Source organism: Chionomys nivalis, chromosome 24, assembly GCF_950005125.1.
Source record: "Chionomys nivalis chromosome 24, mChiNiv1.1, whole genome shotgun sequence".
In the NCBI taxonomy this organism is placed as follows: Eukaryota; Metazoa; Chordata; class Mammalia; order Rodentia; family Cricetidae; genus Chionomys; species Chionomys nivalis.
In genome coordinates, this window is record NC_080109.1 from 18,595,339 (window position 1) to 18,616,433 (window position 21,095).

Consider the following 21,095-nt stretch of genomic DNA (forward strand, 5'->3'; position numbering starts at 1 on the left):
ACCATCCACGAGGGACAGCCACTGCCCATTTTAGCTAGGTATGAGTCCAAATCAGAGGTCCCCTTGGAAGTATAAAAACATGCCCAAGTATGGTGATGGTTGAGTTCCATCTAGGGAGCAGATCCAAGCAGAACGAAGATAGGAGAAACATGATTTTCCTGAACTTAAGTTAAAACACAGACGCCTGCTTTTGATTTCTCAGCATCTTTTCAAAACAAAACAAAACAGAAAACTCCCACGCAAAGATGAAACACATGTTCACAATTTTCTGGACTGTAACAAGGTTCTCAACATTGAACTTTTGCTACCGTCCATTGAAATGCACTACTCTTCAAACTTGAGCTGAGGCAGGTCCGGGGAGCACAGAGAGCCTGTTGGAGTGGCACGTGGCTGACATTCAAGTGGTGACATTGGCATCTCATCAGTACCACGTCCAAGAGAGGCACTGTGAGCTGTCCAGAATTCTGTATGTCCCACATAGGGATCATTTTATAAACCGACATTTTGGTCTGCCAGAAGGTGGTGGCATTGCATCAGACATTTGGTCCTCCATCACTCTCAGAGGAACAGAATGACTGTGAACTCACTACCAGAGAATCATTTGGCAATGCAGCGACTTCTATCACGTTTCAATGGCAGAATAATGCCCTCATTCTTGACTACTCCAAACCAACAGGTTTGAGCAGGGTTTAGTGTGTCACACAGAGAAGCACGGCCGTGCTCTTCATGAAATATTTTACAAGTTTAGACCTTTTTATTTCTCATTTTTAAATTGCCCAGTTTAACGATAGTTATCATTTTCTTTTTTCTTTTTTAATTTATTTTGTGGATGACCTCAGTGTAATGTTTAGTTTACATCAATGCAGTTTCCCAAGGAGAGGCAGCGGGCCACGAGGGGAAGACAGGTCTCACCATCTGAGGCCTCTGTGGGTCCCAGGCAGGTGGGAGGTGGCGGGTGAGAGACAGAGGCCATGCAGAAAAAGTGGGTATAGTTTATTCAGTGGGTTATAGAAGGACAGGGAGGGGGTAGAGAGGAACAGGGAGGGGGAGAAAGAGAGAAAGGGAGGGGGAGGGAGAGGGAGGGAAGGGATGGGGCAGAAAAGAAGAGAGGAGGCAGCAGTCACCTCTCCCAAAGAGAGATGGGGCCAAGAAAGAGCTTGCTGGCTGGAAGCTGACCAAAGATCCACTTGCCTAGGCAGGGGGTGGGGGAGTGGGCATGGCTTGTCTCTTAAAGGGGCAGGATAGACCATTACACTCAGGATGTCAGATTTATTATTATTATTATTATTATTATTATTATTCTCTCATATATTACATCCCAACCTCAGTTCCCCTCCATCGTATCCTCCCGATCTCCACCTTTCCTCTCTCCCAGATCTACTCCACCTCTGTTTCCCTTCACAAAAAAGCAGGATTTCCAGGGATATCAACCTAACATGTCCTAACAAGTGAGAGCAAGACTAGGCACATCCCCTCACGTCAATCCCGGACAAGGCAACACAGTAGGAGGAAAAGTATCCCAAGAGCAGGCAAAAGAGTCAGAGAAACCCCCAGTTCCACTGTTAGGAGTCCCCCAAGAACACCAAGCTGCACAACCAGAATATAAATGCACAGGACCTAGCTCAAGCCCATACAGGCTCCCTGACTGTCGCTTCAGTCTCTGTGAGCCCTGTTTAGTTGATTCTGTAGGCTGTATTCCAGTGGTATTCTAGATCCCTCTGGCTCCTACAATCCTTCACCCCCTTCTCTGCAAGATTCCCCAAGCTCCTCCTAATGTTCAGCTGTGGGTCTCTGCATGTGTTCCCATCGGTAGTTGGATGAAGGCTCTTTGATGACTATTATACCAGACTTCAATCTAGAAGAACAGCAGAATATCACTAGGAATCATTTCATTGACTTTTTTTTTTCCAGTTGTTTTTGTCTGTGGGCTATTCAGCCTCTAGTTCCTGGCCCTTCAGGCAGTGAGTGTCAGGTGTGGGCTCCCTCTGGTGGCATGGGTCTTAAGTTGGATCCATCACTGGTTGGCTACTCCCACAAGTTCTGCACTGGTTCATAAGATAAGACTTTCCAAAGAGAATGGGTTCCCAAAAGCCAATACAAGTAGTAGGGATAAATTCTGGTGCCATTGCCAATGGCTCCCACCCACATCCAGAGGGTCTAGTTTGTTCCTAGGCTGGTTCCTTCCCTATCTGGTCAAAGTTGGTGAGCTCCCATTAGTTCAGGCAAGCTGTTTCAGTGGGTGTCCCCATCATGGTCTTGACCTCTTTGCTCATATTCTCATTCCTCCCACTCTTCAACTGGACTTTGGGGGCTCAGTCCAGTGCTCTGCTGTGGCTCTCTGCCTCTGCTTCCATCAGTTGCTGGATGAAGGTTCTGTGGTGACATTTAAGGTAGTCATCAATCTTACTACAGGGCAAGGTCAATTCGGGCACCCTCTCCACTATTGCTTAGGGTTTTAGCTGGAGTCATCCTTGTAAATTCCTGGGGATTTCTCTACTGCCTGGTTTCTTGCTAGTCCCATAATGGCTCTCTCAAACAAGGTACCTCTTTCCTTGCTCTCCGTCTCTGCCCTTCCCCCATCAACTATCTTAAATCACAGTTTAATTACTTTAGCAGAAGTCCTTATAACGTCACAGCATATGGAGTCACAAACACCACAGCATGAACTTTTAGACCCTATGCCTGCACCACAGGATACTCACGGTTCTTTCAATGCCATACTGCCAGTCACGAGTCTACAAACAAGAGCTCCCCTCCTGTAAGGCTGCACACCAAGGCCAACATACCAGTTTTGCTTCTGGGAACAACTAGTTTATACTGGGCCTTGCCTTTAAGACTTCTGTGTCATTAACCCAGTGTGTTCTGAGCAGTGGAGTCCTATTTGCATAGACCCCAGCACCTACAAACACATGCCCTACTATAAACCAAAAGCCAACAAACTCTTTCTAAAAATAACTTTCTTAACACATACCTTGGACTAGTAGGATAGCTCAGTGGGCAAAGGTGTGTGTGTTCAGGTTTGCCCGACTAATGGAATTCCACATCCCACAAGGTGGCAGCAGAGAACCAACTCTAAGAGTTGCCTGACCGCCACACACATGCTGTGGCATGGTTAAGCATACACGTATGCACCTCTGCACGCACACACACACACACACACAGGTTAAAAACATTAAACAAGTCAATAAATGGACACTATATGATTAAAATTAATTCACTATTACATTCATACTAATCTAAACATTCAACACCAGAGACTGAAATTATGAAATGTTAAAAGGCTAGGAAAAAGAATAAGGTCTACAATACTCATAAGAACAAGTCTGCAAAAGAGTAATGGGGATGAGTAAAAGTGCACCTAAACTCAATGCAGCAACTGGAAAAAGGTTGGGACAGTACAATAGCAATAAGACTGTTTTCACGCTTTTTTTAAAAAAAGCTTATGAAATACATAAAGTTAAGAATGATATGTAAGAGCATGGGGACATGGCTCAATGGGTAAAGGGCCTGCACCACAAACATGAGAACTTCAGGTCAGATCCCCGGCACACATGTAGAAAGCCAGGCACAGCAGTGCATGTGTGAGCCACCTCAGCAGAGGCAGCAACACAAGAATCCCTAGGGTTCACTGCTCAGCCAGGCTAGGGAATCAGGGACTTCTAGGCTCAGGGAAAAGAACTGGGTCAAAAATTAAAGTGAAGCGTGAGGGAAGAAGATGAAGAAAATACTGCACACTGAGTTCAGGCTCTGCTTGATGAGCCTGCATGTCCACCAATGTACACACACACGCACAGAGACAGAGACAGAGACAGATAGACATATACACATACACACACACACACAGAGACAGAGACAGATACACACATGCACATAGAGACAGAGACAGACAGACAGACACACACACACACAGAGACAGAGACAGACAGAGAGAGAGAGAGAGCAAGAGAGAGAGAAAGGGAGAGAGAGGCAGAGAGAAACTGACCACACACAAGGCTGGTAATATAGCTCATTAATGAAGCAAATGTTTAGCTTTTCAGGAGAGCCTAAGTTTGATTCTAAGCACTGCTGACACCCCTCCCCCCCACCCACACACCAAATAGTCACAAGAAATTAGACTTTTGAGTGAGAAACAAAATGGACATTTATAGAATCGGAATGTAAAAAGAAAAGCTGCTTTGGGCTATGGATGATAGGCCAGATCAGAACTGACTGGAAACAATAACACACATATTTTGGGATTATGTGTGTTAAAATGTGCCTGTTTGTAGTAAGAATTCATGAGGGATGTTTATATATAACCAGTCTTATTACTAACAAGGCAGGGCCCTGCCTGGAAACTCTACAAGAGAAAGGAATAGTGTGTGACGGTGAGCATGTCCAGTTGGGCGGGGTGAGGGAGTGGGAAGCTTTGATAAAAAAATAAACAAGGGTGAACTTGAATGTCACAATTCCACAAAAGGAAATGGGAACATGTCAAGGGAACAAAAATTCTTTAACGCAATTCCAAACATCATAGATAAACAGAAAGTAAATACTCATTATTCTAACTTTTTTTTCCTTTTCGAGGATGAGTGTCTCAAAGAAAGGAACCATGCCCTCTTTTATTTTATATTTTACATTTTATTTATGTAATATGTTAATTAAAATAGAATTACACCGCTTTCCCTCCTCCGTTTCCTCCTTCTAGCCCTTCTCAGCTACTTGTCCTCAAACCGCTAAAGTCCCTCCTTAAGTCAATATCCTAAGTGAGCTAGGGTCTAAACAGAGAGTTCTCAGTAGAAAAAAAAAATAAAATGGGTAAGAAATCTTAAAAAAAAGTTCATTATTCTTAACAATTAGAGAAATGTAAATTTAAAAGAACATCGAGATCCCATCTTACCAAGTCAGATGGCTAAAATAACTGAACGCCTGCGATAAATGCTGTTGATGTGGAGGGGCAGCAGGCACTTTCACTCACTGCTGCTGGGAATGCAAACCAGTGCAGCCCACCCTGGAAATCAGTACGGAGAGCCTTTCAAGACAAAACTAAAACTCACATGGCATATGTCCAAAGGACTAGGCATCCTACTCTGGAGACACTTGCTCAGCCGTGTTCATTGCTGCTCTACTCACAAGAGCTAGCAGACGGGAACACCCTAAGTATCCCTCAATAGATGAATGGATACTGAAAATGGGTTCCATTCACAAAGAAATATTATTCAGCAGTAAAGAGAAATGACATTCTCAAATAAATGGATATACCTAGAAGAGATTATATCAAGCGAGAAGTAGTTTTATTTTATTAGCAGTTATGTTAAATTGTCCCTCGTGTCTAGTATTGAAATAAAGACAAGTTATTTCTATTGTTAATTATCATGATATTAATTTTATAAGCATATGTATATATAATCAATATATACTGACTATTAAACTAAAATGCTTTTCAAGCAATAAGAGACTTTAAACTCCAACAGGAAAAAAATGTATTGTATAGCAACTAATCTGTCCATTTACTCACAAACACAAAATGTCCAGCATTAACATTGTGGAAAACAGTATGGAGAAAAGATCAATTTGAATCCTCCATGAAAATACTTCTAGATTGCTCACAAATCTGACCATATTTCCATAAGCTTCATACTCCATACCAGACCTGGTAATGAGTCAATTGCACGTATAAATTTGGTACGCCAAGATTTTCTTGCCAAGAAGCAGTAAGAACAGCAGACAAGGGAAAGTCATGTTTATGTCATGTATGCCATCTAGTGCATGAAAAAACAGAAAAAAAAAAAACAAGCTGTAATTGGGACTGGGTACCTCTAATCCAAGACTGTGCAGTCTGCAAGGCATGGCAGATGTACTTGTCATCTAATTTCTCAGAAGGCTGAGGCAGGAGGATTGCTACAAATTTCAGGCAATCCTCAGCTCCTTACTGAGTTCAAAGTCAACCAGGTCTAAACAGTGGGACTTTAGCTGAAAACAAACAACTAAATAAAACTGAAAGCACAATAAATATGCTCCAAAACCCAACAGTGGAACATCAACATATTCAACACATTTCAAAGGTTAGAGTATTTCAAGTTGTCAGATTAGGGATAACCAACCACTAAGGCTAACAAGCTATTTCTCAAAACTAAAACAATCCTTCCTGTAGGGAGGATAATTAAGACCAAGATATACATAATGAGTAAAAGAAACAAGATTCATAAAGTTAAGAGGAAAGAAAGAAAGAAAGAAAGAAAGAAAGAAAGAAAGAAAGAAAGAAAGAAAGAAAGAAGAAAGAGAAAATGTCCTACCACCCCAGGCTTACTTCTTGCAGCCACACAAAATGAAGCAGACCTGGGTAGTCTACCGGTGGTCTCCCTCCACTCCTCCTCCACTCGAGCCCCCCTAGTTCTGCTTCCTCAAACAGGCTTACCTCTCATCCCATTTCCCTTGTTTTGAGGCTGGCCACAGAACCCCAACCCTACTTCCTACCAGAGATCCTATAACCACTGCAGCTGCATGATCCATGCTGCCCTCCAATTTCCATCCCAGTCCTACTAACACCCCCCTTAGCCTAGCTCCCTTTCTTTGTGGCTCCCCACAGCTCTAAGTAGGCAGGCTGCCTACCTGTGCCACATCCTTATCATAAAAACGCAAATAATATGAAAAGCCAAGAAAGGATAGCCCAACCTACACACATCCACACACATAGCCCATCCACCAGTCCTATAAATACATTCCCCAGTGCAAATTACCTAGATCAGCTCCAGGACACAGACCTTCAAAGAACAATGAAACTTCATCAGAGTTCAAGGAGTTTAAGTAAACTAACAAACAACTCAGTGAACTGAAAAATACATCTAAATACCTGAGTGATGCCAGGAAAAAGAAAAACATACCACTGAATGAGACAAGGAAGACAATCTAGGACTGGAAAACTGGATGCAACAAAGATGGATTTTGAAGAGAACTCAAAATGAAACTGAAAACCTCAAAAATCCAATTAGAAATTTATGGGAAAGTCATACAAAGAGTGGATCAAATAGAAGAAAGAATATTCGAAATTGAAGATAAAATAGAATTAGAAGACACCAGCAAAGAATATGAAAAATTAAAAATACATGATAGGAATTGCCGGATACAAGGGAAAACCCAATATCAAATTATAGGCATCAATGAAGAAGAATCCAAAGTCAATGGTATAGATCAGATATTCAGCAAGATCATGGAGGAAACACTTCCCAGAATAAGTAAAGACATCCCACAGAGATGTAAGCAGCCAGAGAACACCAATTAGAACTAGAAAAGAGTTTTGCCACAGCCTCTTATAATGGAAGCACCATAGATACATAACAAGAAGAAGGAGTTTGGAAAACCTCAAGAGAAAAAAAACACAGTCTTACATAAATAAAGAAAAAATACATCAGAATGATAACTGATTTGTCAAAGGAAATTTAAAAAGATAGAATAGCCTGAAGCAATGTACTTCAAGTTCTAAAAACCATGGATGCCAATGTAGACAACTGTGCCCAGAAAAACTGTCAGCCACAATTGAAGAAAGAAAACTTTCTATGATATAAATAGACAGGAATCTATGCTCACCAAACAAAGCCTACAGAGAATCCTGAAAAGAATTCCTCTTAGTGAAGAGAAAGATAATCATTGTCAAAAGACTACAGGAAAACAATCAATGATGATATAATTACTGGATCCTAAAGGAAAACACAAACAACAGAGTAAGAAAAGGACTGCAATCAACAAGGATCTTTCAAAAACAAAATAAATATTAATGGCCTAATCTTTTAATGAGTTAAGAACAAAACCCATCTGTCTGATGTCGACATGAAACTTACCTTAACTTTAAATATAGGCAGCAGTTAAAGCAAAAGGGTTTTAAAAAGTATTTCAAGCAAATGGGACCAAGAAGTGAACAGATATAACTGTCCTGTTATCTGATGAAACAGATTTTGAAACTAATCCAGAGAAATGAAGAAAGATATTTTATTTTTATCAAGGGAATAAGTAACTAAGGGGACATTACAATCTTAAACATACACACAATAAACTTCAGCATATTAGTTTCATAAAAAATGTTATTAATGATATATTTGACTTAAAGATATAGATTAACTCCAACACAGTAATAGTAGGTGATTTCACTGTCCCACCTTCCGCAACAGACAGGTCTTCTAGACAAAAATAAAGCAGAGAAATGACAGAACTGAATGCCATTATACATAGAACTTATATATTAATCCACCCAAATACCAAGAACTGCACACACACTTATCAATGTTAAATATTATATAATGATGGATGGTTCAATGAAAAAGTAGTACAAGAGGGAACTTTTAGCTTTAAGTGCCTACATATAAATTATTACAAAACTATTAGTTTTTTAATAAGAACAGAAGAACACATCCACACTCATAAAACCAAGGTTGCTCTGACACCAAATCCAGGGGAAGCTACAACAAAAGAACCCCAAACCATAGGCAAATATCCTGATGAGCACTGATGAAATAATCCTCAATAATGTGCTTAAAAATTACAGGCACATTATCAAAACGATTATCCACCACAAACAAGGTGACTTTATATCAGAAATACAAAGATGGCTCTACATATGTAAATAAATTAATAAATCATTTAAATAATACTTAAAGACAAAGAACCCACACAATGACATATTAGATACAAAAAAAGACCTTTTGACAAAGTTCAGTGACTTCAACATAAAAGCCCTAGAAAGAATAGGACTGGAAGGAACGCACTACAACATTAAAAAAGATACACACACACACACGAATCCACAGCCAACATCACCCTAAGTGGAGAGAAACTTAAAGGAATCCCATTTAAATTAGAAACAAGATAAAGCTGTCTCTATCCATACTCCTTTTAGTATAGTGCCTGGAGCATTAACTAATGCAACAACAACAGCAACAACAACAAAAAGTTACAGGGTGCAAATAGAAAAATACACACAAAAAAATCCCCTGGATTACACCAGCAAACTAAAAATTATCAACAATTTCAGCAAAGTGGAAGGATACAAAATCAGCTCACAAAATTGGGTCTCCTTTCTATATACCAATCGCACACCGCTAAGGAGATCGTGGCAATGTTCCTTTCACGGGGGCCGCCAAGAGTCTGAAGTACCTGGGGATAAACCTGTCCAAATACATGAGAGACCTCTACTATGACAACATTAAATCTCTGAAGAAAGAGACTGAGAAAGACACGAGAAAATGAGAAGACTCCTCAGGCTCACGGCCTGGAACAATCAATGCTGTGTTTATAGACACAATGAAATTCCCCAACACTCTTCACAGGGGAAAAACACGCTAAAATTCTGTGAAACCACAGGTGATCCCAAATAGCCAAAGCAATCCTGAGCAAAGGACTGAAGATGGAGAGATTGCTACTCCAGATTTCACAATATATTACAGAAATAAAGTAATGAAATTGAATGTTATTGGCACATTACAGTGTAGAAAATGGGACAAAATGGAAGATGCAAACATTAACGTAAGAGACTACAGTCATCTGATACTGACAAAGATGCCAAAAACACACACTGAGGAAAGAAAGTATCTTCAACAAATAGTGCTGGGGTTCCACATACAGAAAAATGAAACCAGACCTGTACCTATCACCTGGCACATAAAATTGGCCCCAAATGGATCATGCTTCTCAATATGAAATCTGATATGCTGCGATTGGTAGAAGAAAATATATGCACTATTCTAAACAGTTGTCTGTGTCATGTAGCTCGGACACCCCATCAGGAAGCTTGGTATACTAGAAGGACATCACATCAGGGACTCCATTCCGATTCAGAGAACAGAACTCTGTCCTGGTACGTCTAACTCACTCCTAGGAGGCAACAAATCTTCTCACATCATCTGAGATCACCCTCGTGTGGACTTCAAAAGTGCCGCATGTACCTTCCCTCAACACCACTGACAAGAACTCTGAGCAACTAAATGTTTCTCACATGTTATGTTTCTTAAATATTTTTGTAATTATATCATAAATTCCATCTGGTAAATTTCTAAATGATAAAGTAACATTAGTCTTGTCTTTAATGGACTTACAAATGAAAATTCCATGTCCTTTCTCTAATCGTATCTTCTTTTTTTATGACTGTTTGCTTTCAAACTAATGTTTGAAAGATTCTTTATCTGTTGTCTTTATGAATATTTTAATATATTCACATTCTTGTCTGATCTAGATAAAAGAAAACGCCTGATTTTTAAATCAAATTTTAATTTCATTTACTTAACTGGGTCAATTATTTTTATCTAAATTATACAAAAGATATCAATATCTAATAAAAAATTCATGATGTTTTTATACCTTAAAACACAGGTGTTTCTTGATTTAATTTATATCTGAAATGAATGTTCTATAGTACAAGTATCCAGGAGTAAAAAAACAATTAATGAAACAATATTGTATTTTAATACAAAAGTGAGACAATACTAGAGTTACTCCTCTAAAACTCCCATTTCTAACCACTTAAATACATGCAAGACAGCACATCGAGTACTATAAATACAGGGGGACCTATATGGTCAATCTTGTTTAAATTTTTTAAATTTCAATCTCATTAAAATATATAGATTTGGGTTATTTTAGAGATTCGGTTCTTCTGTTATCTTTATTCCATCGAGTCAAACTGTGTCTTTGATTTACTTAATTTTAGAAAATCTACGTCACATGTAAATGTTATATCAGGTACAGAAGTCGTAAAAAAAAAAAGTTTAGATCCAGATCATAATGATTGGAAGTTTCTTTTTTTTTTAATTGATTTTTATTGAGCTCTACATTTTTCTCTGCTTCCCCTCCCTGCCTCTCCCCTCCCCCTTCAACCCTCCTCCATGCTCCCAATTTATTCAGGAGAGCTTGTCTTTTTCTACTTCCCATGTAGATTAGATCTATGTTCTCATTGTTGTCTAAATTCTCTGGGATTATGGTTTCTTTGCTTTATGTTTAAAAACAGACACAGAAATATTGGGAGTTTCTTGATGACTTTTCCAGCTCTTCCTCTCTCCCGAAGACTGCTGTCCTGCCCACTACTCAGCCTCCTCTACATCAGATCCTAGGAGAGAGCTGCCTAGCTACAAGGGAACTTATGATATTAAATAAATAATATTTGGCCAACAGGGGAACTGTGAGTGAAAACTCCTGAGGGAGGGAGGAAAGGCTGTGTCTGCTGTGAAAGAATATTCGGGAAGCGATCTGCGTCTGCGAGACAACCTGGCTGGTCAGAATTTCATACTGTGGCATGGCTGGAGTGCACTGGTGCAGAGGCTCGTTACCTTCTGTGGGGCTAAGCTCTAGCTCTCTGGAACAGCCATCCTTTGCCACGCTGTGTCACAGCTAACGTCTTGTGACAACAGAATAAATGTGATAACAGCCTTTCTAGAATCTAATGGCTTAGTAGACAACTAGTTTCTATCAATCCGTAAGCTAAGGGCGCTAGCAGGCAGCATCTTGAGCCTATAGAAAAGTTACCCTTCTCTTCTACCTGCCTCTCTCATGTAACTGCCAATGAACTCGCCCTGATTTATGACTTTCTCTGTTCTGTAAAACCATAAAAACCTAGTAAAACTTCTTCCATGTTGAAACAAGAATATGGGTAATCTGAATCTGTGCTCCTGGGCTATGGCCACTCAAAATGGGTCCAAAATACACTATCTCTTTCTGAGAAGAAGAAAGGAAGAAGAGGAGGAGGAGGAGGAGGAGGAGGAGGAGGAGGAGGAGGAGGAGGAGGAGGAGGAAGCAGCTTCTTCTGCAGTGGATGGAATGTCTTTAGTTCTAAAATGGAATGTCTTTAGTTCTAAAAATATTTACTTCATGGAAATGTGCCATTCACACAGGAAATAGACAAGATGAGCATGTCCATTTCCAACGACATCAACTCATGAATGAATTTATGAGATAAGCAAGGAATGATCCCACCATCTAAAGTTTTAGCTGCAGGTTCATGCACAGTCACTATGAGCCTCATGTGCACGCAGTCACTGAGGAACGGGCTGACCAGCAGAACCGTCGTGACGTCTTTATTCTGAAGGGTTAGGAAGCAGAAAAGTCACTGCTTGATTTTAGCATATTTTCTACTTTCTTTTACTAGAGTTTGACCGAATTAATTTGCCCACCATCCTTTAGCCTTTCTTTGTTTCCCCTCCCATTACTATGCTCCTTCTCCTCATACCCCTTCTGTTATCACATCGCCATGCATATACATAAATGGGCTTTTATATATGTAAATAATTTTATGGCCCACAAATGAGAGAAAACATGACTATTTTCCTTCTATGGCCTAATTATTTCATTTAATGTAATGATCTCAAGTTGTACACATGTTCCAACAACATAATTTTATTCATCTTTATTGTGAACAAAATTACACTGACTACATTATCAATCATCTACCTATATGCTATCTACTTTTTTAAATCTATCTATCCATCTAAATCACATTTTCCCTATTCATTCACTTGCTAATAAAATTCCCGGCTGCTTCAATTACTCAACTACTGGGAATGTACAGTTATCTTGGGGCATGATGGGCCTTGTTGACTTAGAGTCCTAGATTCATCTTGGGGCATGATGGGCCATGATGGCTTAGAGTCCTACAGTTACCTTGGAACATGATGGGCCATGTTGGCTTAGAGTCCTTAAGGTCCATACCCATAAGTGATATGGCAGAGCCATACCTAGTTCAACATTTAGCTTTGTTTAAGAACTTTTCTATTGATTTAGGGTATCTGGAACAGTTTCTATACCCACTGGCAGTGCTTAAGGGTTCACTTTTCTCCACATTTTCAGCAACATTTTATTTTCTTAAGGGCAGTTTATTTCATTTCTATTTCTCTTTTCAATTTACTGAATGTTTATTCACAGGTAATTCTGAACTTGTTCTGAATAGAATTGCTTTTTTCGTTTCCTCCTTCATATGCTAATGTTATATTTAAAAAAGCTACTGATTTTCATATGTTGATTTTGCATCCTGCTTCTTTGTTGAAGATATTTTCCAGCTCTGGTTATCTTTAGGTCTCTATTGTAGAGAATAATATCATCAAAAAATATGTATGATTTTAAATCTTCCTTTACTATTTGTATCAGTTACTTTAAATGTACTCCTGGGACATTTAAAATTAAATTATCAACTTCATTTATCAATGGAACATAGCATTAAAGAAAATGCTAATAGCCGGGCGGTGGTGGCACACACCTTTAATCCCAGCACTCCGGAGGCAGAGGCAGGCAGATCTCTGTGAGTTCAAGGCCAGCCTGGTCTACAAGAGGTGTTCCAGGATAGGAACCAAAAAAACTACGGAGAAACCCTGTCTCGAAAAATCAAAAAAAAAAAAAAGAAAAAGAAAATGCTAATAGCAGGCATACCATAATAAATATTATGACGTCATACCCCTCCAAAAAACTATTTCACAACTCTCCAAAATGCAGGCAACACAACCCAGACACCTATGCAGAGGTAGAAACAGAAAGAGTATAAGAGTCAGGGGACCGGGATGTCTGCTTCATGGCTGTCTCTTTTACACAGGATGAAAAAGCTACACCTATGAAATAACAACAGTATGGTTATCTAAACTTTAAGACCCAAACAACACAACACCAGCTGCCAGGTCAATGGGAAAGGCTGAATTCTCACACAAACAAAGCCCTACTCCCCGATGAAGAACTGCAGGCAGCTAACGACTGCTGAGGGAGGGACAATTAGTCTTCTGGGATGAGCCTCCTAGTGATGAGCCCTTCAAACACAAACCTAAAAAACACGAAGTGGACTCAACAGAGTAAATTTTCATATTTATGTACGCATAACAACAATAAAGAATAAGAATGAATTAAAGCATGAAGTGATGGTGGCAGGAGGGAAACGCGAGGACATCTTTTCAGTTACCCTGACATTAACACTGCTATAGCTATTCATTAACATATTGGTGACACGTGTTCCACGAGTTTCCAGAAATAACTCAGCCATAGTTAAACATCATGTGACTCCAGAATCATATGCAGTGATGGGAGCAGAACCAATGAAGTAGAACACAGCAGGAAGTGACTCAGGGAAGCCAGGCTTAATTCTCTCTTAAGCCCCTCAGGGAATTCTCCAGACAGTTTTGGTTATGATCATTAATGAGTGTTGCCATGAATTTATTTTCCTTGCAAATATTTATTTGAACAGGATATAACAGGCTGTACCCTGCCAATCCTCTGGGCAGCTTGGGCCACTGGGAAACCCTGGGCTCTAGAGAGTGGCTCTTAGCAGACAGTATCCTTCTATAGACAATCCAGAGGCCAAACCCTGGTGGCTGCTGTGAGACTGAAATAATGACACTGGAGCCAGCTACAATCTAGCAGGAGACACATTGTGTCAAAGAGAGTTAAACAGGAGCATGCACACAAGAAGGCACTATGCACAGGAGACACATTGTGTCAAAGACAGTTAAACAGGAGCATGCACACAAGAAGGCACTATGCACAGGAGACACATTGTGTCAAAGACAGTTAAACAGGAGCATGCACACAAGAAGGCACTATGCACAGGAGACACATTGTGTCAAAGACAGTTAAACAGGAGCATGCACACAAGAAGGCACTATGCACTTGGACTTCACCTTATACGTGTGCCCTGGGAAAATAAGGCGACTACCTGGGGATCTGGGGATGTGTTTCCTCTGATGCTAGTTCTGAATACACCAACTGATTACCCACTACCAAATGGCCAGCCCTGGAAACATACATATGAGTAAGATTACTATAGAGATTGTATTTAGAAATATATATGTAAACACATCCATGCATGTGAAAATAAGAAAGTGAAAAAAGAGAATGTGAATTTGAAAGAGAGCAAGGAGGAGAATATGGGAGGGTTTTAGGACAGAGGTTCTCAATCTATGGGACACTAACTCTTTGGGGCTCAAATGAACCTTTTATTGGAATTGTACATCAGATATCCTGCATATCAGATATTTACATTACAATAGAAGGAAACTACAGTAATGAAATAATTTTATGGGTAGGGTCAACACAACATGTAATTAAGGGTTGCAACATTAAGAAGGTTGGGACACACTGATTTAGAGGGAGAAAAAGGAAGGGAAAATTATGTAGCTATATTGTAATCTCAAAAAAAGAAAAAAAAACCCTCAAATTCCAGCTTCATAAGTGAAGAAGAGGAGGGTTTTTTCTGTTATTTTATTTTTTATTCTTCTCTCATTTATTACATCCTGATCAGTTTCCCCTCTCTCCACTTCCCCCCGTACCCGCCCCCCCACATGCCTAGATCCACTCCTCCTCTGTTTCCCTTCAGAAAAGAGCACATCTCCCAGGGCTATCACCTGAACACAAAGGACCAGAGAGGCATCTGTCTGTCGGTGAGTTGGGTATAATTCAGAGACATGTAAATTGTCTGGCAAACTTATATTATGAACTAACTGGTGGCTTAAGACTGTCTTAGAATAATTCACTGAGCTTGACACCTATTCTATATGCTTTTCCAAACTTGTGTTTTATTTTGGACAGAAAAAAAAATCAAAAGAGTAATCAGAATAATAATTTATAGAATCCAAGTCTCGTTCATAGGGTCCGTGTGTTTTTTCACATATCTTTGAATTCTAGCTTCATTTCTGTCACTGTGATTAAAGACCCATCAAAAGGCAATGGGGGGATTGTTTGGCTTATAATTCCAGGCTGCAGTCTATCAGTGAGAGGAAGTCAGCTCTGAGCTTGAGACAGCTGGTCATATCACATCCACAGTCAAAAACAGAGAAATGAACAGTTCCTCTTCTCCACTCTCATACAGTTCAAGGCCTGCTGCCTAGGGAATCATGCTAACTGCAGTGGCTGAGTCTTTCTGTATCAGTTACCTTAAGCCTGTTCCACCTACCAGTTTTGATAGCGCTATCCTCCATTTCCGTGCTTCTCTCCTTCCTTCTGATTCCTTCCCTTCCACTCCCTTGCTCCCTGCCCTTCTGAATACATCTACTGTGTTGTTTATTGACTTTGATATTGGCTTCCAGGAACCGGGTTTGGCTCTATTTTGATCGCAGAGCCAACTTTGGTCCTATGTGCAATTTTCTTGATCTCTAACATTTACCTGCTCTTATTTTTACCCAGTCTAGAGTGTTTTTTCTACTCATGATGAATACATACATTAGTGTTAGGCATTTCCTTTTTTCTTTATCTGTATGTAGTGTCATTAACTCCCTTTGGGTTCCTGCTTTGTTCTAACCACTACATATAAATACAATGTTTACTTGTTTCAAATATTTGCCTTTCATTAAGTTAAAAATATTTTCTAACGTCCCATAATGATCATTTCACTTTTAACCCATCTGCAAATGTAAAAATGTATTCCTTGAGAGAGAATGAAGTTGATACTCTCAAATATTTATAAATCTATATTGAAAATCTAACTTCTGACTGGTGTTTAAGCCATTTATAATTAATGATTATTAATACAGTCATGTTCAAATTAACCATCTTTACAATTGTTTCCTATTGGCTCCATCTCTTCTTTCTTCCCCTTTGACTCATTCTGTCTATGTTCATATTAATTAAGCATATTTTATGATTTAAAAAAGCTTTACCAGTCTCCAGAAACTCTTAAGACTTTTAAAATTCTCAAGCCTCCCCAGGGTTGTATAAGCAGTTCACGGTACCTGGGGAGAGAGACCCCCAACCTGCTGGGCTGCAGCTGCTTTCGTTATTTCAGAGCTGCAGGAACACAGTTTCCATGCTGGGTGACTTTGCTTGGATACAGTGGCCTGTGTGTCACTCATGCTCATCTCAGTAACCCTTGGCCCTTAGTCCTTTGAGTAACCCCAATAAACTCATCGTCCACTTAGCCAGACTCAGGGTGACTCATCCCCTTGGACTGCCATTAGTGCTTATCTGGGGTGAATAAATATTTAATGTCTTCCCAGGAAAAGTCACATAACAAATGACAATATAAATGGGCCAAAATCCTGTAGCCTATTTTAGTTTCTGAAGAATCTCCCCACCGACTTCCACAGTTGACACTCCCACCAGCAGTGAACCAAGGCTCCTTTCCCCACCCCCCACCCCCCGCTAACACCCACCCTCCGTCTTCTCTAAGGCATTCATTCTGACTGCATTTCCTTGAAGGCTATGAATATTGATTATTCCTTCAACAATTTATCAGCTCTTTGTATTTCTTCCCTTTGAAAAGCGTCTAACTTCATCAGCCTACTCCACATCATTATTTGTGTTTTGTATTTAATTCTTGAGATAAAAGTGAAATAGACAAGATTGCCGGGCAAAAAAAAATGGAATATTGGGGGTGGGGTGGGATGGGGGTAAGGGGAGATGGAGAGAGAAAAGTGTGAAGGAGAGGATGAAGGGAACTTGGGGAAACGGGATGATTGGGGATATAGGAAGGTTGGATAGGGGAGCAGGGAAACTCATATCTTAGTTAAGGGAGCCACCTAAGGGTTGGCAAGAGACTTGAACTTGGAGTGGCTACCAGATGCCCAGGGCAATGTCCCCAGTTAGTTCCTTGGGCACCTGAGGATAGGGAACCTGAAATGAACCTATCCTATAGCCATACTGATGAATATCTTGCATATCACCATAGAACCTTCATCAAGCGATGGATGGAGATAGAGACAGAGACCCACACTGGAGCACCGGACTGATCTCCCAAGGTCCTAATGAGGAGCAGAAGGAGGGAGAACATGAACAAGGAAGTCAGGACCACGAGGGGTGCACCCACCCACTGAGACAGTGGGGCCGATCTATTGGGAGCTCACCAAGGCCAGCTGGACTGTGACTGAAAAAGCATGGGATAAAACCGGACTCTCTGAACATGGCGGACAATGAGAGCTGACGAGAGGCCAAGGACAATGGCACGGGGTTTTGATCCTACTTCATGTTCTGGCTTTGTGGGAGCCTAGACAGTTTGGATGTTCACCTTCCTAGACCTGGATGGAGGGGGGAGGACCTTGGACTTTCCATAGGGCAGGGAACCCATTTGGCTCCTGGGACTGGAGAGGGAGGAGAAGAGGAGTGGGGGGAGGGGGAGAGGGGTGGGAGGAGGGGGAGGGAAATGGGAGGCGGGGAGGAGGCAGAAAATTTTTTTTTCAATAAAAAAAGAAGAAGAAGAAGAAGAAAAGTGAAGTCAGAGATGTAAAAGGGTAAGATCAGAACAGAGACACCGGGAGCTATTCTGACAGAGTTCAAATATCAATTCTAGGAGCCGTGAAACCCGGGTGAGGGAGGCAACAGCAGTGAAGCCTGCATCATACTTGGAGCTGTCTGGAGCGTTGTTAGGAAAACACTACAAGCTTATATAGCACACAGGGAAAGGACTCGGTGTTCTCAGTTATGCTGGCTCAAAGAAAGAGGAGACAAAGGAGGAAGCTGGAACGCTGTCTGTGGCCACTGACTCCACGTGAAATGTCAACTCTCCATTCCTTCCTCCTAAGCTCTGCCTTCGTTTCTGTCACCTGCAGGTCTAATCCTTACACTTCACAATTCCAACAGTGAGATGTAGAAGCAAATAGCTCCAACTCAAGGAAAACACAATGCCCTCCCCACCAGCACTCTTTAGTGGGGATGAAGAACGTGTCAATCATCCGCTTAACCAGAGAATGTTTACATATGGGAGACTCCTGCTAGTAACTGGCTTCTAGAAACTCCTGCGTTCATCTTTGCATCCCTAAGTCTATTTACCCAAGAGACTGTACTGCAGCTGAGTATAAAAAGAGCTCTCTCTATTTGTGGGTATTCTCAGTCTTTAGTCAAAGCAGCAGTAAGAACTATTTGGGTTGTGGGGTGGTCTGAAGAAGGAATGGGTCTCTGCCAGAGCCAAGTAGGGAGCTTCCCTCAACAAGCTCTGGTTTCAAAAGCCTATGCCAGAAGATGGGGAGTGATTAGGTTTGCATATGAAACACAAATATCTGTACCTCCCACGGGGGAAAAATATGTGTGTGCCAATTGCTGTCCCATCCTCAATGTCCAGAACACTGCCTACTGCTTAGTAAGGACACGGAGAATCCAGAGCGGTACTTGGTGTACAATCAGTGCGACTGCAAACACACAGCTTAAGCTTTTAAGACAAGATAAACTGCAGACTTAAGCTATTAGACCTCAATTAGATAACGGAACCTTCATGAAAGCATCTGAAATGCAGGGGGCCTTTGGTTATTCTTCTCCCGAAGCCCCTCTCACTGTCTGGATCTCTTTCTTAGGCTCCCTTTGTGGACCCACCTTTGCTCAGCGAGGAGGGAAAAAGAGGGGAGTCCACGAAAAAGGTAAGGAAATGTAAGAGCCTCCTAAAGAGCTTTTGGAAACAATGGTACCTTTAAGTCATTCTCATAGTCTGCTGAGATTTTTGTAGTCAGCTTCTGCACACATGGGGCCCTTCATCCACATCTGTCTGTTTGACATTCAAATTTAATCAACAGATCAAAACTACTGAGAAAAGTAACTGTATCTATAACAAACATGTATAGACTTTTTGCTGTCGTTATTTCCTAAATAATATGCTGTTATTTATATGACAATTATAATTAAGTTTTGTAATAAATATCAAGATGATTTAAGGTATTTATATAGGATTAATATCAGTTATATGCAAATACACTGCTTTATATAAATGACTTCCCATGACTGTGAATCTCCAGAGAACTTGAGCAGTGGTGGATGCTGTTATAACACCAAGGGAGTTGAGGACAAAAGAGGATGCTGTCCTCTGTCCAGTGGGAAGGATGCAGACTTTTCAAAGCTATTCCTACAGAAGTCGGAATGAACTAAACATATAAACAGTAGCATAAGCAGCATAGACTTATCAAACTATTAGTATGTGATGAGTTCACCTGTAGTCCTATTCATGAGCTACTTGTCAGTAATGGTGAAATATGGGAAAAATATGTGGAAGAAAATGACCAGCAACAGCCCTTATGTAACAGACATGACCAGAGGGATCAAATAATTACGCCAATGCTAACTCTAAATTTCTAGGGAGCTCCAGTGCCACCCCACGTTGACCCTGCTGTACTCTGCAGTCTCCTAGGGAGTGTGTCAGCAAGAGCCAAGCCTTGCTCTTCGTCTCTTACTGCTGTTGAACTGTCAATGGTGATGTTTAAAAAGGAAAGTCTCTGTGGGTTACTGCCTGTGTGTCTATTCACCTTCTGATAAGAAAGCACAGGAAAAGGTAACAAGACAAATGTGGCAAAGGGGAGGGCAGGGAGATTCGTCCAGGCTGCTATTCGTGTTACTCATGCAAGGGAAGCAGCAGAGGCCAGCCTGACACCTACACCCCACACCCCCCCCCCACCCACACCCCCACACATCTCTGCCTTTTCCTGGCTTCCACTTTCTAGCTTGCGCTGAGTTCTAACTGCCCTGATTTGGTGACAGACCGGCCCATGAGCTCGTGGCTTCTGCCAAGTTCCTGGTTTTCTTCTTTTCTTGAAGACAAGGAAGAACTCTGCTTGAATGTCATCTGGAACCTACATTGAGACATATACCAAAATGCCTGTGGTCTGACCTTAAGCGCAGGAGCCAGAAGCAGGTAAGGAAATTCTTCATGAAATAATCGGGAGCACGAACGGAAGGGTTGGTCTTGAGTGGGGCGACACTGGGCAATCTTCATTGACGTCTTACTAGTAAAGACAGGTTGTGTTTGGGATGTTGTAATTGACTGGAATGTTAAATATTTGTCAGTAATAACCTGGGGATCCAAACCTTAAGCATTATAACTGGTGGTGATTTGGGTTTCCTAATTGTGCTTGACATGTCTGCAGTGATTCAAAAGAAACTGTTTCAACAGTGTCTACCCGGGGCATTTCAAAATCATGTAAAAGGTACTGAGACGGCTTCTCAAAAGTAAATCCACGGTCATATTCCCTCTTTCAAAACTTTCATTTTGAAAAAAAGTTTCTCCTTTTCTGCAACTGGATGCATATGCATATAATAAATTGTGTCTCCCTGAACATACACTATACTTACCAAGCATTTAGCTTGGCCCTTATACAGCAATTTAACTCTAATAACACCTAGTAAAATCTGCATTTGATCTTCAAGAGGCATAAAAGCCAAAACAAAATAATTATCCTATACATAGCAAAACTTTG

General features: G+C 40.7%; 2 protein-coding genes across 9 annotated transcripts in view; one reads left to right on the top strand and one right to left on the bottom strand.

Moving 5' to 3' along the window:
- Med12l (mediator complex subunit 12L) overlaps positions 1 to 21,095 on the bottom strand; it is a 297,109-nt gene that overhangs the window by 126,211 nt on the left and 149,803 nt on the right. The gene's annotated exons all lie outside the window — the stretch shown is intronic.
- P2ry14 (purinergic receptor P2Y14) overlaps positions 20,379 to 21,095 on the top strand; it is a 44,089-nt gene continuing 43,372 nt past the window's right edge. Inside the window, exon 1 of the mRNA XM_057756840.1 lies at positions 20,379 to 20,533. The gene's annotated coding sequence lies outside the window, so the exon portion shown is untranslated. The remainder of the gene's footprint in view (positions 20,534 to 21,095) is intronic.